The 17,411-nt window shown below is 53.0% G+C and overlaps 1 protein-coding gene across 2 annotated transcripts in view; it reads right to left on the reverse strand.

Annotated features, from left to right (window-relative positions):
* Positions 1 to 17,411, reverse strand: part of ZNF423 (zinc finger protein 423) — a 301,853-nt gene that overhangs the window by 199,279 nt on the left and 85,163 nt on the right. The gene's annotated exons all lie outside the window — the stretch shown is intronic.

Genomic DNA, 17,411 nt, shown 5'->3' on the forward strand with positions numbered 1-17,411 from the left:
CCCGGTATTTATTAAGATACATTTAATTACTCTACCACCCAGGATCCATTATTCTTGACACCTCTCAGTATATTAATGTAGGGGGGTATTTTGTAGCATGTGGTGCCATAATTCACAACTAGAGTCTTTAATTCTTGGTGCAAATCTTCTATGGGGATTTCCGGTCATCTTCCCTCTGTGCAAGGATGCCGGGGGTTGTGACCCATCAGGGAGGTGAAAATGCCTTAGCATTTTGTCTCCTAAAAACCAATTCTCTTACACACGTCTCCAGAGCCCCCAGCAGCTGTTCCTAACACACCTACGCTTTTCGTTTCCCCCAAAGCCTTGCAATTCAGAGCTGGGAGATCTCGTAGCCAATTTCATCCTCCACACAACAAACCTCGAGATGTGGTGATGATGTTGGCTAGGTTCTTTGCAAAGATGTCCTGATTCTGGAATCCAGGAAGCACACCTGTTTGCAGGACCATGGCTAATCAAATCACAAGCTTCAAATGCACCTGAGCCTTCCCTGGTGCCCTGGTATCAGCCTAGACAGTGAGAACCAGCCTTCGAATCATTCAACCAACTTCTTTCAAATAAAATACCTACTCTCTGCTAATCACTGTGCAGACATGTGGCTAATCGGTACAGAAGAGGAGTTCATGGTCTGATAATGATGCTTGCATTTGCGTAGTGTTCTGCACAGTTACCTACGTGTAGACGCATTGCACAGTCTCACACACCGTACAGCTAAAAGCGATCACGTGGTCCCACGCCTGCCTTCAGAGTGGGACAGCTTTGTTATCCTCATTTTACAGGTAAGGCACGTGGCATCAGCTCGTGGGCGCAACGTCCCCAGCACGCTACAGATGTTTAACTCGACCCCCTGGCTCCTGCCTAGTGCCCTTCCCTGAACAGCTGGAGGGAAATGGAGCACAGCCTCAGTCTGAGAGATTAACAGGACACAGCAAGAACTTGTAAACCAAAGTGCAGAAAAGGTGTGTAACACAGAATCGTTCAGTAATTCCAATAAATGTCAGTGGATTAAATTTACCCATTAAAATACACAGACTCCGACTAGAAAATTGAAGTGTGTGTGTGGTCCCTTCCCACAGTCTGTCCTGGAAATTAGATCTACTCATTCAGAAACTAGCAGTGGTTTAAATTAAAGAGAGAAATCGCTCTGATATGTAAAGATACTGAGGCAAACATATATGCATATGCAAAGGTGTTTGCATGCGTGTATGCATGCATGTGTGAGTCACACATAACACTGCAGTCACAGAAAAAAGGCTTCAGTACACAACCTTTAAGACTCCAAGGGCTGCTTGACAAAGCAAGAAAGAGAAACGAAGCAAAGAGTGCATTCGATTCAAGGTGGAAGCCACAGTCCTATAAATATTTCAAGTTAGAAACAAATACTGTTATAAGGGCTCTCTCTATTTCTCCTGTCTGCACAGAACCTGCACTTCCAAGCACCTGGCACCAAGAACCGGCAAACACAAATCAGCTCATCGGAGAGCGAGCGGCCACCCTCCGTGGAGGGGAACGTGGCATGACACCCCGCTTGGAACTGCGCGGAGGCAGTAAAAATCAATGTTTCCATTTGTGACCTATCAAAACATCTCTCTTCTTACCAATTAAGGGATGTACAATTTTTAGGCTCTTTTATTATCAGAACACGCCAACTCCCGGCAATACAGAAATCCCATTAAAAGCCAGGCAGCATATTTATCTCAGGAAATCTGATCAGCTGCTACAGCGACAGCAAGAAATAGAAAGCAAAGAAATGAGAAATATCACTTGGAGGCTTCAATATTGTAAGTCATAGTACAACCATGGTTACACAGTCAAGCGCTGGCTCTGAAATTCCTAGTTTACAGTCTCTTCCCTTAATAATAAAAAAAATGTTCTGGGGGGTGGGGGGGAGCCATAATTCCACCTTTATCTACTACACCAACTCTCCAGATAATAAGTTACGTTCAGGACCACGTTTGTGCTACTTTACTTAACACACAATTTAATAGACATATTTAAATTACCCCCTGTTATTATTTTTTTGCCATATTTACTTGGCAGCACTTTCCATAATAGCTCATCTCATCCACAACTGGAACCACAAACATTACAATGCATTTGATCTCTTTAAATCTGGTACATCCTGTTGACTCAGGAGTAGATAAATCAGAATGTCAACTCTTGGGTTTTTATAAGGCAAAAACCCATAAAGTCATCCAAGAGTATAAATCTGTTTTAAGGAACTGTCACCTCCCCTGCCGCTGTCTACTAATGGGGAGGCAAGCTGGTTGTGTGGAAAGGGGCAGGAGAGGGCAGGTGGGCAAAGGTGGGGACCTCATCATCTGGGGTCCCATGGGGTCACACAGCTGGCCAGCCTGACCCTCAGGAAGCCAGAGAGGGAAGAAGTTTGGGGGATGGGGGCTTCCCCGATGGGGCCCATCCCCAGTGGCCCCTGTGCTGTGTCAGCACCGTTGGGACCTGGAGAACAGGCAGGCTTCCACGCCTGGAGGGCATTGCTCTTGGCAAGGCGCTCTCCTGCCCTATAGCCTCTGAGCCTCGTGATTGGCAAAAAGAGCAAAGGGGGTTATTTTTCCATTTGCAGGTGAGAAAATGGAGGCTCGGAGGGGTGGCCCAAAGCCAGAGGAGGAATTGAACCAACCAGTCTGTGGTAAGCAGCACACAGGCCCGGGGCCTACAGGAGCCCCAAGCTCTGCACCCGCAGGTGAGAGCGCTGAGGTCAGACAGCTCTGAGGGCGCCAGTCCCCCTAGGGCGCTCTCTGGAGTCACCTGGTTTCCAGGCCCACCCCAAACAGCTGCTCATTAAGGGCCTGGAGACGGAATGGGCTTTCCCTACTCCCTTGACCCAGCTGTGGCTAGTCAGGGGCCGTCCTGCCAGTCCCACATCCTGCCCTGGAGGCCCCCCGGGGGTCCTTACCTGAGTGAGCAAGCAGGAGGCAGAGCCCAGAGGCCACCTGATTGGGTCCCCATGCCCATGCTGCCTCTTGTTTCCCACTTGGTGACCTCCTGGGCCTGCACTACAGTTGACCCACCAACCACCCCAGGTGCCACGAAGCAGTCAGCGGGCGGGGAGCTCATTTCTCTCCATCAAGGCTTCTGGGGTTGGGAAGGACTTCCAGATAATGGGCCGCTGGCACCTTTCCCCCAGTCCCCAGCCACGTTCTCCTGGGGATGGCCTGGAGCAGCTAGCAGCTCACTCAGGGAAGGCCCAAGCCAAACAATTTTGAATAGTGTCCCCGGCCCCGGGGCCACGTGTCCGGCCAGGGAACAGAACTGACCTCAAAAGTGGGCCTCACACTCCAGCCTGGACACCTCACAACCTAGTGTTTTCCCGATGTGCACACCTCCCTCCTTCTGCCTGGGGGGTCCACCAAGAGCAACTAGCCCTTACTGAGCACTTGCTGTATGTCAGGTGCCTTCCGAGCACAGCCAGCCAGGCAGGCCTTTGAGTTGGGCCCTGTCATATCCTCCCTTTACAGGTGAGGAAACTTGGGCTCTCTGAGGTGACAAAGCTTAAGCAATCCCACGAGTGGCAGGTTGCAAACACAGCTGCGTCTGACCCACCCACTCTGCGGCACGGTCTTCCCACCGCAGAGACTCAGTGAAAACAGGAGCCAAGTGACAAGGAACTTGAAACACGCTTCAAAGTCCTATGTAGGGTCCTCGCCATGGCTCCTGGGCTCCAGCAAGGACTCTGCTGACCTCTCTGACGTCCCTTATCTTCACAGCCACACAGACTTTCTTTGGGTCCCTTGAATTACGTTTCTTCCGCCAAGGGCTTCACCCGATTCCCCCACCTGGAAGATTTCCCGCAACTCTTCACCCACTTAGCAGGGTTCCCCACAGGCCCGAGTGCCAGTGCCACGGATGTCCCCCTCCTCCCCTCCCCATAGCTCGCTGCCCTTTGCAGTCAGTGCACTTGGCACACGGTGCCCTCACACTTTTGTGGGCGAGTTTGTTTGTACTCTGCCTCCCTGGGGCAGACTGCGTTTCCCCAAGACGACCATACCAACACCACCCATCCCACCTGCTCCTGCGTAGTGAGCGCTTACGCTCACTCTCCCATCAGAGCAGATCTGATTCTGCTCCACAATGCCCCCCGGGGCTAGCAGGCCTTACAGACTCCCTTGGCCACTAAAATGCAACGGAAATGATATTCTAGGATATCTGAGGTTAGGTCAGGAAAAAGCTTGCAGCTACCCCTCGGTCTCTGGGTCTCTTGGACACTACCATGTATGAGAAGCCCAAGCCACATGCAGAGAGTGGAGGTGCTCCAGTTGGCGGCCCAGCTGACCTCCCGGCTGCCAGCACCCACTGCCAGCCATGGGAGGGCACCACCTTGGGCATCCAACCCACATGAGCCTTCTGGTGACAGCAGCCACCGGCTGAGACCATTCAGGCGCAGAACAGGGTGAAATCATAACTGCGGCAGCGATGGGTGGTTTGTCCCACATCAATGCACAGGTGGAACACCCCCCCAGCAGGCCGTCCGCTCCGGGAGGGCCGGGACTGTGTTTGTTTATGCTCTGCATCATCTCCCCGACCCCTCCTGCAGAATGACATACAGAGGGGACTCAATAAACACGAATGAATAAATGAACTGGTTTCAAAGAAACAAGTGTCTGAATATCAACCCAGGGGGAGAGGAAGAGGTTACACTGCTCTGTCTGATGGTAAGTATTAGGTTGAACCATAGGAAGTTGCCATCTTTTCAACAAAGTCAAATATTGGGAATCTCAAATGGTTCAACCTATCATGAGATGGGGCCACCCTGTCCCACCAGCTTTTCTCTCAAAGCAGGAGGAAGAGGGTACACCTACACTGGCGAACCCCACGACACCACGCCCATACATCCCCGAGTCCCTGAACCCAAGAGATGAGCTTGAGGAACTTTCTATGGGCAAGGAGAGGCAATAGCAAAACCCTCCAATTTCACTGGTTTTCATTAAAAAGTAGTGAATTTCCCCACCCCAGGACTAACCAGCCCCACTGAGCCACTCACTGCCCTTGAGAAAGAGCTTTCATTCAAGATGGTGATACAAGGAAGACAGTAGGACCGTGCAGAAAGGGCGTGCAGCAAGGGACACTCAGCCAGAAACGAGGCCCCACGTCCTCGAGGGAAGAGGCAGCAGAGACCTAGTCAGGGGTGGATAGAGGTGGTTCAGTCTCTCCTGCACCTTAAGTGATGCTGACAGGGTGCGAGCACTTCCTGGTACCATTCTACGCTCCTCATCCCATCCCATCGCCACAGCAACCCCAGGCGGTAGGAGTGACTGACATCCCCACTGTGCAGGGGGAGAAACCAAGGCTCAGTTACACACCCACAGGGCACATGCTGGGAAGGGCAGAGCCTAGATTCAAACCCAGCACTCCTGGTTCTAAATTCCAACTCCTAATTTCTCCACAGGAGGGCAAAAAAGGGAAGGCCTGCAAAAGGCTGAGTAGGGGACAGCTGGCTGAGTCCAGCCAGGAAAAAGGGAAAGGGAGAGGCCTCAGGGGCCAGGCTGCCCACGGGCTGCCAGGTCTGGGAACAAGACATTTCCCACCTTCTCAGCGAGGCTTCTCGAGCCCGTGAGTCAGGGTCATCTGGGCCTCACCCCTCCCAGGGGCCAGCTGACAGGAGCTCAGCCCAAGGACACCAGTGAGGGTCTCTTCTCTGTGACCCAAGTCCCCACCAGCACGCAAGTCAGAAAGAACCCCACCAAGAAGGCTGCCCCGTCTCCTTCCTGGAAGGGACCATGGGGATCAGCTGGATGGCAGGGAGCCCTGGGTGCCCTGAGAACTAACCACAGACAAGCAGGGGTCCCACCTCTGGGGCTGCAGGGCTGAGTAGCTGCCCAGTAGGGGCAGGAGACCCGCTACGCCCAGGACAGAGAAAATGGGGGCAGAGTTTGAGAAGCGTGAGATACCCCAGTACCAATAATCACCCATTCTTTCCTTCACTCACCCCACAGACATTCACTGAATGTCTACTTTGTGCCAGGCATAACACACACATATTTGCTATGACATACAGGAGACTCCCGGTCCCATTCATCTTGGTGGCCTCAAAGCCCACACAAAGCCTGGTTCAAAACAGATACTTAATAAATGAGAGGTGGGTGAAGGAATGAAGAGATGAATGAGTAAACGCCAAAAAGGAAGTAAAGCAGAAAGGCCAGCATCGTGGGCCAATGTCGGCCGTGGACTTGGGTTCAAGTCTTAGCTCTAGGACCCCCTCACCCAGCCCCACGAGTGACCTTGAGCAAGTCACTGCTCCTGCCTGAGTCTGATTCTTTACATGTCAGCAAGGACCTGATCACGAGGGACTCCGTCCTCTCCTGCCACACAAGGTGGGGGTGAGGCTCCCCTGCACGAGAAGAACCGGGTACACAGCTAAGCACAGATACCTGCAAGTCCAGGAGCCCTGTGGGTTTCGAGGAGCCAAGTGGAGGCTGGCGCAGAGGCAGGTGGGAAAGCGGAGGGTGTGGGCAAAGGTGAGACAGGGTGCAGGGCAGGGGTGGCTGGTGAAGTGGAGGAAATGCCAGGGACGGGGCCAGGTGGAGAGTGGAGAGGCAAGAAAGTCAGAGCCGGAGGCCAGCGAGGCCTGGGAGGCACCCCACTTCTCCTTTCTTCTCCCAGTCAGACCGGGACGGGAGACTGTACCATCTACCTCCATAGAAATAAGAATCACCAGACAATGAACTCGAGGCGTGTCCAGGGCTTGACCTCGGAACACAACTGTACAGGGCGCATTGGGGGTGCCTGTGTGAGAGTCCAGAGGGCTGATGGCACCAAGTGGTAGCAACACAGATGGTTATTAAGCAAAGACAAGCAGCAGACAGCTAGAGTCACGATCCAGGGACTGTCCAGATAACCGAGAAAGAATAGGAGGGAATCACACATTGTGGCCAGCCAGCCTGGGTTCAAACCTATATGCCACCACTGAGCAGCTGGGGGATCGTGGACAAGTCACTTACCCTTCCTGAGAAAAATGTAATGAAGTGAAATTATTGTAATGAAGGAATACAGACAAAACCTGGTCCCTGGCCCACAATCAAACGTGAGAAAACCGTAGGTCTGATTACTCCCTGACTGCCACTACTGCCATTCAAACAGTGGGGGCAGCGCCCCGACTCAGGTGAGGGTGGAAGATATCGTTCTACAAGGAGGATTCCCTTGAAAGGCACAGAAAAGTCCACAGCGACAAAAACATCCACTGGACCAGGTGAGGGAAGCCCTGAATTCAAGTCCAGGGTCTCCCCACTTTCCATGCTGTGCAACACTGAGTAAGTTACAAGTCCACCTCCTCCAAGACACAGCGTGACCTCTGCCGAGGGTCTGCCCCAGGCAGCCCTTGGGGAGACAATACAGACATGTTTACCCTGCAATTTACAAGCCCACTTTTCCTGCACTGCCCCCCTGTACGTAGTTGGGGGGTCTCCCAACAGAACACACAACCCAGGAAGGTGTCTACCGTTTTCAAAGTGTTTACACTGGAGAAACGTTTTTTGAATAGAAAACGCATACCCTCTCCTCACAGATCATGTGTTTCCTACTAACTCTTTCCTGAGCAGCGTTCCCGAGAGCCAGAGGGAGTAGGGGAGGAAGCACGGTGGGACCTGGGCACCAGGTCAAGCCCCAGGCTTAACCTCAGCCCGGCATTCGGGCCCGACTGGAGAGAAGGACATGGCTCTGTGAACACTTTCTCTCGCACTCCAGGGCTGGGGGATGCAGGACGCGAAGGGCTGGGCAAGGAGCCTGCCAGCCCCGATTAGACATTCTGCTTGTGTATCCATGGCGGGCCCCAAATTCCGTGAGGCGGCCACTATTTATCTTCAGGTTTAGAATATTTGCAGTGTGGGCAGCGAGGTAACATTTAACACTCAGCCTAAAGGGTCCCTTTGGCGGCAGAGCTGTAGGCAAATATTTTAACATATAATTTGCTGTCCAAGTTCTACTTCTTAAGTAAGGTAGCAACTTCCGGCTGGCTGTCTGGGGGGGGGGGGGGGGTGTGCCTGTTGCTCTCCTCTCAGTGCCTATTTTCTGTGGATAGAATTTCAAAGCCATGGCCAGTGTGATGCTGATTGTGACCTGGCTGCATCACACAAGCATCGCACAAGCTTTGCTGGGACTTGTGCTGGGACGTTCCGCCCTGGCTGGCAGTACAGGACTGGGTCCAGGGGCCCCCGTCTCCACAGGCATGTGGTTGACCACAGAAATGCCTACAATCTTCCAGAGAATGCCTCTTCGGTGGTCAGGAATTCTAGAACCTGAGGCCAAAAGGATCAGCCGCATGAGGGCAATCCCTTCCCTCAGACCAGCTCTTCCAATTCCTCTGCACCTTCACCCAGTGACCCAGTAAAGGAGCAGTTACCATCAGACCTGCTTTCCAGAGGGCAAACTGAGAGTCAGAGGGTGGGACAGCCCCCCCCCCACAGTCAGAAGGGGCAGCCGCCCCCCATCATTGTGCAAATGAGTAGAATGGGCGGGGCAGGGGAGGGGCACATAGGCCCACCCACGGGGGTGGCCCCTGCTAAACCCTCTATGTAGTTGCCATACAAAAAAGTGAGGCCCAGTGCAGACACATTAGTTGTTTGTTTGTTTTTTTAAAGGAAATCCCTATTTTTATGAGAAATCTCTGGATCTTTAAAGGTTGACTTCAAGTTTTCAGGTAACAGCATGGAGAAAACAACAGGCCTCGAAGGACAGGATACAGCCTGAGGGGAGGGTCTCTGCCACGGGGCACATCCAGCGACAGCCGTCAGGCCACCTTGAGCCCAGACAGGGAGGCTAGCTGGGCACTGATGAAAGTGTCCCTTCCTTGGAGATTTAGGGCCCAAGTCCAAGTCCACTCCTGTGTGATCTCTTTACTTACACTTCTGAGCCTCAGGTTCCTCACCTGGGAAATGGGGATGATGTCACCTCCTCAGGTTGTGGGACCTCCCAATGGGGGCCGCCTTCCAGGGGATCTCGCCCCCCGGTCTCTGCCACCCACGCCCTGGTCGGCAGTAAGCTCCCCCAAAGTTCCAGCCCTATCAGACACAAATACTCCACATCTAGTCAGTCAACAAACATTTACTGGGCACCTACTATGCGCCAGTCACTGTTCTGGGTGCTGTAGATGCATCAAAAAACAAAGCACAGCTCCTTACCCAGCTGAGGCTGATGCCCTGTCACCAGCACGTTGCCCTCTGCGGGTGTCCATGAATATCTGCTAAACAGAAGCACGAGTCCCCCTTCCCAGGGACCTTCAAGTGCTGAGCCCAACCCACAAAGGCGGACATGGCAGCTTCCTCCAACCCAGTTCCCAACTATGATGGGCTTGGAAGGAGCGGAAAGGAAAGGTGGTAGGTGGATGGAAGGGAGAAAGGAGGGGCAGAGCAGGAAGGGGGAGAAAAAGCAATCACAAACACCCCCACCGAAAAGGAAAAAATGCTATTTTTCCAGCAAGTCAACAGTGTCGCCCCTCTGAGCCCCCCAGTCTTAGTAAAGCTGACCTCGCCGCATGCAGTAATGAAGAACAGCCGGACACAGCCCCCCTGGAACCATGAAAATTGTGCACTGTTACCTCCTCGTGACCTCCTGAGGCCGTGACCACTCTGCCCTCTCCTTGCTGTCATGTTTTGTCTCCGATGGCAGCAGGGAAGGTGGAGATGGAGGCGCAGACTGAAGGAAGGCGGGGGTGAGGGGGATGGCGGGGCAGCGTGGGGAGCTCGATAGAGCCGGCTAATTTGTGGCCAGCACCCGTGGCCTGGCACGCCTAATTGCTCAAGGCAAGGATGCTGGGGTGCAAATCATCCCCTGGTAGCTGTAGCAGAAAGAGGAGCCCCATGGGGGATGAGGAGGGGACAGGGGAGGGGTGTGCACCCCAAAGACAGGACCAGTGGCCAGGCTGAGCGAGAGCGGCTCGGGGTCAAAGGCAGACGGAGCCCAGGGCCCATGGCCACGCCGCGGTCACCCTCTCTGGGCCGTGCTTGCTCCATCTGTAAATTAAGACGGGGGCCACGGAGCAGCCATTTTTGAACCAGTGCCCCTTCACAACGGGTCGCTGTGCCAGGGGCAGGCCCAAGAGCAGAGCACCGCCCTCAGCCCTGCACTGAAGGAGCCAGCTCTGCCTGCTGAAGACCAGGAAGTGGGCAGAAGTCCCCCAGCGAGTCCTCCTCACCGCCAGGTCACAGCTCAGTGAACCTGCACCCCCAAAGGGTCAGGTACTCACGGGTGCCCCTCCTTCCCTCTTTCTTGGTCCTTTCTTGTCGGGACATCTGAGGGTCACCTGTGCCAATGAGCCGGCTCCAGGCAAGCGGGTGAACATCAGTTCTGCTCACCTTGCCCTCTCGGCCCCCACCCAGCACCAGCAGAGGGCCTGGTATACAGCAGGTGCTCAATAACTACCTGTTGAATGAACAAGTGCAGGAAGCCCTGTGGAAGGGCCTTCCTACTCTGACATTTAAAGATCCATCCACGGGTCTGCGTGTCTCTGGAGAGGACGAGACTGGGGACAAAGCCAAGAAGAGGCCCCAGGGCCTGCTCGCTGCCCCGGGACTAGGGAGCGGAAAGGAGTCCCTGGCCCAGGCTCCCGGGCGCTGCTGCAACCCAGGGGCCAGCTGCCCCCAGTGACCCTCCACCCTAAGGTCTCCCATCCAGCCCCGGGAGGACCTGGGCGGCCAGGAGCCCCACTCCCTCCAGCCACAGCCAGGGGGCTGTGGAAAGCCTGGAAAAAGCATTATAACAAGTCGCTGCCTGGAGGCGGGCTGAGTCCCGGGGATCAGGAAGGAGCAGCTGGAGAAAAGGGAGCCTGTGTGATGGGGTGGTTTGCAACACGCTGCTGCTTCTGAGAGAAAGAGGCCAAATGGTGGCGCAGTCAGCTTGCAAGAAGCCACCTCCCACTGACCCCCACCCAGGCCCCCACCCAGGGAAGGGGTGGCCCCAGCTCCCCCGTGGACCCACTGAACTGTGTGCTCTTCACCCCCATGGCTTAACCTCATCCACTTGCTCAGGCTGCCGGTTTTCTGCTGATTTCCCTCCAGCCCCCAAGAGGCTGTCGAGTACCCCAAGTGGGCTGTAAGGCATTCCGGAAGTCTCGAGAAACCACAACGTCAAGGGCCCAGACACATGTTTGAGGGGCCACAGCAGGAACTCGCCATCCCTTGGGTGGGATGGATGTAAGTGGGGAGGGCACTGGGCCCACACCCGCCAATGAGACCAAGTCCTTCTCGGTGCCCAGGACTCATGGAGGCACATTCCGACACAAAGAGGATTTAACCACAAGTCAAAGGTCAAGTGGGCCGCGCAAAGGAAACTTCCAGACCCCACTCCCCCAGGGGCCTGGCTGCTTCGTCTGCAGTGGCCAATATCGGAGTGATCTATATGCACAGGCACACCCACCCCCCCACACCCCCCCCACCACCCTCGCCCAGTCACTTAACTTGGATTTCAAACTGCTCACGATGGTCTTCAGTCAACATGAAGCAGAAACCTTTTATTAAATGCTGCTAATTTTTTATTGATCACACTGTGAATCATTTCATTTTCCATTACTGCAAATGTCTCCTATCGGGGCTCCACGATTACAGCTTCTTTATTCAGTCTCAAGCAACTTGTCACTTTTAATCTGTTTTCAGTTTCAGTGTTACTCAAAAATTAGAAAGCAGGCTGTCTGTGTCATTACTGCTTTAGTTTAAAAAAAAAAAAAAGTTCCCATACAGGAAAGGTTATTATACTTGGAATAAATATACATGAATCAAATGAAATCCCTCCCTGACTCTAACCAATTTTAGCATTAGCTTTTATAATTTTTTTAGGTTTATTTTCATGGAAAGACTGTTCGTAATTATTGCTCGTGCTCTCCCAAAACACTTATGTTACTAAAGTGTGAAATGTCTTCTAACACAAAGACACATCTCTGGGAAGTAATTACAGAAATGCATTCAAGGGCAATAATTCTATATTAGCTGTCAGCAGCAGACATCCTCTGAAAGGCACTTGTTATGAAGGAATTACTTGTGTCACCACCGAAGGCATGGCGGGCAGGCCCAAACTGCAAGCCTGCGTCCGACCAGACACATGCGCTCCCTCATCAAGGGTCAAATTAAGTTTAAATCATTACCTTGAAGCCCAGCAAACGCGTACCTGACTGTGTATTGTGAGCCGTTTTTTGAGGAGTACTCAAGCACAACGTCGTCCCCTTCCCAGCATGGTGCAATTACCCGGAGTCTCTAAAGGCTTCTGCCAGGAGCTTGTCACAATAGGGAGAGAGGAGGTGGCAGGGTGTCTATTAAATGCTACCTCATGTCACCAAACAGAATTTTCAAGAATTATAAATTGCCGAGACGCTTCGCAGCTGACCCCCTCGCGTTAAGAAGAGCCTAGAATATTATCAGGAAAGCGCGAGAATCTGCATCAGAGGCGGAACAGGACTCGCTGTGGAGAGCGCCCGGAGACATAAGTGAGGGACGGGGACCCAGTGGACCATCTCCTCGCCCCGTAGAAGGTACAGCTCCATTTGGGGCAGAGAAATAGCCTCAGATGAGGACAGGTGGGTGCGGCATTGCGGGCACTAAGGAGAAGCTCCACGGTCACCCGGGCTTTGTCCCCAAGTGTTGGCAGGACCCTGGTCAGTCTGCTTGCCTCCAGGCTCTGAGCCTCGGTTTCCCCATTGGTAACAACATCCTGCTTCAATGTTGTGGTGAGGGTATTAGAGGAGTAACCAGAAACAGAAAAGGACTTAGCCACGTCCTCTGCCGGGCCTGGTTCTCCCACCTAGGAGACGGCAGGACTGATTCCAGGAGCCGTTCGAGGAACCGCCTGGCCTCTGAGAGCAGGGAGAAAGCATGGGGCAAAGAACAGAGGATTCAGCAGGTCCCACAGTCACCTCAGGGACCTAGTGAGACCCGTGCAAGCCTTACTTTCCCCATCTCCAAAATGGACACGCTGAGGATCACTGGCCTGGTGTGTCCTGGTAAATCAAAGAGTGAAACACGAAGCGGGGCTTCTTGAACCTGCTCACTCATGGATCTTGCCAGAGACAGGTGCTTCCTAAGACAGCTCGGGGCAAAAGGCAAGAGAACAACTTCTCCTAGCAGCACAGGCCGTGCTACCCTGGGCAGTGCTGGGGTCAGCCATCCCACCCCGGCCCCCGACCTTCCCAGTAGCCCACCCTCCCCACTCCACCGTGGGGGCTCACGTGGGGCTGGACCCACCTCCAAGCTCTAGGACCTCAGGCCTGGCCAGTCAGAGATGGACGTGGGACCCAAGACAGGCTACTGAGACACAATCCCCAGACACTTTCTGGAACCAGTGGGAAAGAAGTCTCTTAAAGTGACAGCAGGAGAGCAGAGCAGACAGATAGATGGAGGGGGACAAGGGGTGTCTGAGCCAGGCCCTGGGCCCAGGTGTTCCACGTGGAGTTTTATATGCTAGAAAACTCCTATACCTGAGAGCTCCCTGTGAGAACACCCATCCCAGAATTATCTATCGTAGCCAAAAACGTTAAGACAGCATCGATATTTCCATGAGCCGGAGATGGAGAGAGAAACTGTGGTGCCTTTAGAGTAGACAGCATCCAGCAATTAAAACGAATAGCACAGAGCCACACATGTGAACAAAGATTACACGTCAACTGTTTGCTGAACGTAGGTGCATAAGAGCTATTAATATTTCCAACGTTGAGAGAGGAAAAAAAGCAACTTGCTAAAGATACGCTATGGTAATACAGCATGTATAATATGATATTTGCAGAAAGTTTACAACATCTGCAGTAACAGTACTTATATAGCATTCGTATTTCTGGAAGAAAGATACACAGGGAAATGACGGATGTCAAGCCCTGGGTGGGGGTGGGGGTGGGGGTGGGGGAGGGCAACTGGGAGCCCCGCTGGCTGACGGGTGTTCTCTCCCTTAAACTGAAGGGCGCGTCCCGGTGGTCATTATTTTATATATCTGAAATGTTTCACAATAAAAAAGAAAAATTGCTCAGCCACTAAACTGCTTGAATGATAAAAACTTTTTAAAGGACAGATGGTGAATGAATTGGGGGATTATAGATGGAGAAGACTCCCCAAAAAGGAGTCGATCCCATCCACAGCTTTTTCAGAACCTAAGACCCAACGTATTGTTCCCGGGACATATGGCACGTTAGTGGCAGCGCGAGGGCTGGTCCCAATCCCATCTTGGCCCTGCGCTCCTTCTTCTCCACCCAGTGTGACCGGGAGGAGGGAAGGGAGCTTCCCGGCCTGAGAAAATAAGTGCCCCTAAAGGTTTGGTTCCACCAAGCAGGAGCTGCGGTCTGTTTGGTTCACTGTGGAATCCCCTGCACCTAGACCATTGCCTGGCACATAGTAGGTGCATAATGACTATTTGCTGAGTGAATGAATGGATGTATGTATGTCTGGATGAATAAACGAATGAAGGAATGAAGACTGAGATGAAATGAACATAGTAGGTGCATAATAACTATTTGCTGACTGGATGGATGGATGGATGGATGGATGGATGGATGGATGAACGAATAAAGACTGAGATGAAGTAAAGTTGTGCACATCCTTTCCTTAAAGCAGACCTTGTGGCATAGGACCTCTTTGCTGGACAACACACCAAGTTAGTCGTTTTTAAGCAAATGCAGATTTTCCTCCTTCATGTCTTAAAGAAAAAAAAAGAATCCATGCTCCAATTCTGACTTCTCACCAATTTTCTGACCCTCCTGTGGGCTAAGCTTATGAGTCACAGCTGAGTCTGGAAAATCACCTTCAGAGAGATGAGAATGGAAAACAGTCGAACTGAAGGAGAAGCCAGGTACTGCCCCAAATGCATCTTCCCTGGCCCCCTTCCATGAGCACATGTCACATGGAAAAAAATCACTCATGCTGTCTCTGTAGGACAGCGTCTGAGGGCCGGCCGACCAGAAGCAGCTGCTTGCTAAGAAATCGCATGTAGGTGCTGTTACAGCCTCAATTACAGATGGGGAAACTGAGACCCAGGAGGGGACGGTCACACAGCTGGAGCATGGCAGAGCAGGGACTCCAATCTCCCAGAGACTGCTGCTCCATCTGAGCACAGAGGGGCTTCCCAGGCTACCAGCTTCTGCGCCCCCTGGGGTTTACCCTCTAGTGCAGAAAGGGGCCAGTGGTGAAATCTCGGCCATGGCAACGATGGACAAGACCACAGCCTACAGCTTTTGTACATGGACAACGTCGAGTTTCCATAGGGTCTGGGTGCTGCCACCCCATTTCCACGGCATTAAATAAAGAAATGAAGCAGAGGGATTGTCATCTCCTTTTCAGGCCAGGGCACCACCCTAGTAGGATGACCAGAAGCACCAAGGTCCACCAAAGACATGGCTGGAGCCCAGGGAGCGAGGTCCCATGGGAGACCCCGACTACGCAGAGCACAGGGACCTGGGCCCAGCCCAGAGATGCCCAAAGCAGGGCTCTGCCCAGACAGCCAACAGGAACCCACATGTTTGATGCCGGGCACACACCAGGGCAGCCAGTGGTCCCACCTAGCTTTCTCCCCAGAACAGTTTCTGTATTTCTGAGTATCTATCTTTCCCACAAAAACGAAGCTTTGCTGCTATTTCTGATGATACAGAAAACCACGGCTGATGTGGAAGATACAAGCCGTACAGACAAGTACAAAGAAAACAGTAAAAATCACAGGAAATCTCACGCCCTGAGGTTCGCGCTGTGGCCACTTTGAGGAACAAGATCGCGCACGTACGGACACACGCAGCAATCATTTTACAAGAATGGGATCCTGAACCACACGCCGGCGTGTAACCTTTTCACACTTTGTGCGGCTCCACTCAGTGCGGCGATCATCTCTTCTAGGAATCGTTTTGAGAGTCTGCCTTTAAAGCTTCATCTGGAGGGGATCACACAGGCTCCCAACACCTCGTTAAATATAAACCAGTCCCAGGAAATGAACTGGGAGAGGAGGACATTTTTCTATCTTAGAAAAAGTTGCCTTGCCCTGGAAATGGGTTCACCCCAACGGCCTTCAGGTTAAAACATTCTGAAAGTGTATGCAAGTCCCCGGAGGTGCAGGGCAAAGGACCACCTGGATGGAAGCCCTGTTAAAATGCAGGTGATAGGTTAGCCGCTCTCTGAATATGGGGCCCAGAAATCTGTATTTTAGCAAGCCTCTGTATCTCTGTTCCCTAAGTACAGTTCTCATGTCTTTAAAATAGAATTGAAGTAATGATTTATGACAGTTTGGGGACCACCACACTGAACCAGAAAGCTAACAGTGACTTGAGAAAAAGAACGTGCTTTGCACATCAGGACACGGAGTCAGGTCTGCGGAGTGGCCCACGAGCCCGGTCTCTGGCGTCACGCACGCGTGTGCACACGCATATACACGCATGCACACTCATCATCACTTCCTGCTCAGAGGAAGTGGAGTCCGAGCCTCTTCCTCACACACGCTGCTCCCCGGGAAAGTTCAGGGAATTCCCACCCTGGGAATGCTCAGTCGGAGCTCGCTCTCTTCTCTCCAGACAGCAAAGCAGCATTTTCCCCTCCTAGGCACGAAATTGGGATGCTTCCTGGGTTTGGTCACTAACAGCTAAACAGTCATCCCCACCCTCCAGGGGCCCGGCCAGCAGGGTTTCCAGGAAGCCCCTGCATTCTTCTGCCCTTGGGGGAGCACAGGTGGGGGAAGTGAGCTGGCTGTTTCTGGGAACCCGGGTCCCCTGGGAGACACGGTCCCCTGTCTGCCAGTTGCCAGCTCTGAATCACAGAGCACAGCACCGGCGGCCACAGGAAAAGCTGGGCCCCCAGGGCCAGCCTCACGCGCCTCTCCACAAGAGACACACAAGAGCTTTTAAGACACATCCATTTGCTCACAAACACTGACGAAGACCTATGATGTGTCATGCCAGGGACTGTCCTAGGACACCGCAGGCAGGAAGGAGGCGGACACACCCTCTCAGTCAGGGAGGAAGACAGAAAGCAAATACAGAAAGCAACGAAGCCATTCCTGTGAGTGATGGCGCTCTGAAGGAAGGAGGGGGTGAAGGACGAGGCCTGAGTGGGTGTCAGAGGGGGCCTCGCTGAGGCGAGAGTGCGCTGAGCGGGAGAAGGAACCAGGGAGCGCAGCACAAAGGACCCGAGGTGATGGAGAGTCGGCCGATCCAGGGAGCACAGGAGGCAGTGCGTGCACAGCACAGAGGGACAGCATGCGACCTGAGGAAGGCCAGGACGCACCACCAAATCCTGACGCAGACACTGACTGGCCAGGAGCCCAGAATCTGAGCTAATATCTTGATTCAAAGCAAACATGAACAGGCCAGACAAGCGGATGAGGATGAATGTGTACAAATAAAAGATTGTCCGAGAGCCTCTGTGCTATAAACCCCACCTGGTCAAATCTTACCGACACGCATTTCAGACATCACAGTGCCACGGGAGCAGGACGCC

The sequence above is a fragment of the Rhinolophus ferrumequinum genome, chromosome 15 (assembly GCF_004115265.2).
Source record: "Rhinolophus ferrumequinum isolate MPI-CBG mRhiFer1 chromosome 15, mRhiFer1_v1.p, whole genome shotgun sequence".
Classification (NCBI taxonomy): domain Eukaryota; kingdom Metazoa; phylum Chordata; class Mammalia; order Chiroptera; family Rhinolophidae; genus Rhinolophus; species Rhinolophus ferrumequinum.